The sequence below is a fragment of the Triticum dicoccoides genome, chromosome 3A (assembly GCF_002162155.2).
Source record: "Triticum dicoccoides isolate Atlit2015 ecotype Zavitan chromosome 3A, WEW_v2.0, whole genome shotgun sequence".
In the NCBI taxonomy this organism is placed as follows: Eukaryota; Viridiplantae; Streptophyta; class Magnoliopsida; order Poales; family Poaceae; genus Triticum; species Triticum dicoccoides.
The window spans coordinates 411,608,758-411,611,525 of record NC_041384.1 but is presented as its reverse complement, the minus strand read 5'-3'; the positions used below and the strand labels follow the sequence as shown (position 1 = coordinate 411,611,525).

Genomic DNA, 2,768 nt, shown 5'->3' with positions numbered 1-2,768 from the left:
TGTCGTCAATCTGTTTTCCTTTAGTTTTCAGGAGGGTGCTGTTAACAATTTCAAGAACCTTATAGCAGGGTATGGCTATAGCTATTGGTCTTGCAGTATCGCGACTCGCGAGGCTTGACAAACATACTTGTTCTGCATAACATGTGATCTCACATAACATATCATTCAGTGAAGAGTAGACCATAAAATGGTTTTGATTTGTGCTCTCGTAGGTTAAACCAATCTCTGTCAATGCGAAATTGGCATAGCTGAACATGATCAAGACTTCAGGAGGGCAGGGTTATTACTTTGACGTTTCAGAACTCGTACTTTATGTGCCAAAATTTTGGATGTTGCACTCCTAACATAGGCTGGTATGGCTAATCTTTTTTGCTTTTCTTTCATTGCTCTTCACGGAATCTTCAGGTTTACAGATTGATAGTTGTGATCTATGTTTCAAGTTGACTTCCCAATGTTTTACACTTTTACCTGATGAGAAAAGGTTCTAATTTTATTTTATTTTCTCACTTGATCTTCAGGTTTACAGGGTTAACAATTGGGGTCCATGTTTCAGCGACTTTATACAAGTACGTTTGCTTAGCTAGATTTCTGGCCTCATTTTCTATTTGGCATCCCTCAATCATTTTCTGCAGATTCACTTTGTTTGTATTATATATTGTTGTAAGTGCACCGGAGGGATATTATAGTAGTTCTTATCTGCATTTACTACAACTGGTGACCACATCTCCATATTATCTTTGAAAGGTACTTTACAAAAGTAAATTAACATTAACCTCTAGTTCTGTAGAAACCACACATTTTAAAGCCAATAATCACTTTTTAGTGGAAAGGCAGTAATCAGTGATGGTGATTTAAGATGTACTCCTTATAGTATTGACATTCACAACCCGCCGGTAAGTTCTCGTTCATCTTTGAAACTTCTTGGCCAAAATGTTATATCCTTATGTATACATTTCATCATTGGTTGTTAATCTCCTCTATATGGAATATTACACATTCTTACCTTTTTCTGTGATATGGAACACGACTTGTTTAAACATGTATGGTTCTTTATTTTATAGAAAATATGAAGCTAACAAAAAAAGGTCCATGCATTGGTGCATAATCCAACTTATGAATTATGTGAACATAACATTTTCATAGCAGCATTGATAGTTTCCAACTTGCCTGCTTTAGGATCAGATGAGAACATGAATGCTCTAAATTAAATTCATGGCCAATGTACATAGTGAGAGCTACAGAATAATATTTCTCAATAAATATGGATGGTTAAGTTAATACCGAACATGACTACAAAGAAAACTGAATTGCCATTGCCAATATTGTTAATAACAATCAACAACAAATGTCGTCGAGGAGGTCTATGGCTTGAGAGTCAAGGCGCTTGTCATGGACGAGGACCAGCAGGGCCTCAAGAAGCCCATCGTCGCACCGCCCGGCGTCGTGATGTTTGAGGTCGGCACCCCAGCGGACACAACCTCAACCCACATCTCCCATTCATCATAGCTAGAAGGTAATGACTAATGAGCATGTCATCTCTCCCCTTCTCAATTTCATCTTTGTGTTGTTTATTTTTCAGAGAATGTGGTATTGTGCAGAGTAGCCCCTCTTCGTTGATGAATCGAGTGTATAGATTATATATTACTAAAGGAATCCACCCTAAAAGGCGTTCCACTAAAAACGCAGTAGGGCCCTATTTCAAGTTCCTTGCACTTAAACTGCAAAAAAGGAAAGTCACTTTTCCTAACCTTTCCCGTTAAGGCCGAGCAGTCAAGTAAATAACAGTCTCCCGGTCTCCAGCCGCTGCTGCAGCCGACGCCCCACCCCAATCCTCGATCTGGCTCTTCACCTCACACCAACAAGGTGTCTCCCAGCAATGACCTCTTCCTCACGCCCGCACCCTCATCCTCCTCCTCAAGACGTCATCGTCGCCTCCCTAGCCCATGGCCATGATGACCGATCTGGCGTTGGCGTCGTAGATAACCCTGTGGTCCATGACCTCGACCAGGTATGAATCCCTCCTCCGCTTCTTCTGGTTTGGTTTATCTTCGCGTCTGATTCGGGCGTGCGTGCAGTTTGCTACGATCTAGTGACGGATATGCAAAGAGAAGCCGTTGCATGTTCAAGGGGCCGTGAGGATGCCCACTATGAAGGTGCTCAACATCAGTTTCCGCCTCTCTCTCTCTCTCTCTTTTGATTTGGTTGTGTCGTTTGCTGATGTTTCGATTTGTCTTCTATGTGCTTCTATTCTGAATAATGCTACTTATCTGACTGTCTATTTTTCTATTCTGGGTGCAGCATCTGTGTGCATATATGCAACCAATGTTTTTCTCAGGATAAGGTTTCAGAATGAGAATAGTGATAACTCTCAGCTGGTACAAAGTAATACATTCTTTCGGGATACTTAGGTATACTTTTCACATTTGAACACAAAACTGTAATTTTGCTTATGTTAATTTATCTTGAAAATGTGGAGTCAATATAATTGGTTGTCTACGAGTCCATGTTATGTAGAAGAGCATTCAGACTATGCTATCAATACTATGAAGAGTAGAGCATTCAGAATATGTTTCCAAGTGTTAGTAAATGTATTGCTGGACTATAGTGCAAACATCTTCTATATTGGTTGCAGCAATTTCAAAGCTTTCAACGTATGAAGTGCCGCAGCTTTTTAGATCAATGAAGTGTTGCAGTTAAGAGTTAACTACAGAGTGCCAAGATACTAAACTCCAATTTCACATGGACCTCGTATATTTCATTAACTATTT

General features: G+C 40.0%; 1 long non-coding RNA gene across 1 annotated transcript; it reads left to right on the top strand.

Annotated features, from left to right (window-relative positions):
- The first annotated feature begins 1,819 nt into the window (after nucleotides 1-1,819).
- Nucleotides 1,820-2,394, top strand: LOC119271583. Its single transcript, XR_005134622.1, has 3 exons — nucleotides 1,820-2,008; nucleotides 2,076-2,153; nucleotides 2,299-2,394. It is a non-coding gene; the product is annotated as an uncharacterized LOC119271583 (long non-coding RNA).
- The last annotated feature ends 374 nt before the right edge of the window (nucleotides 2,395-2,768 follow it).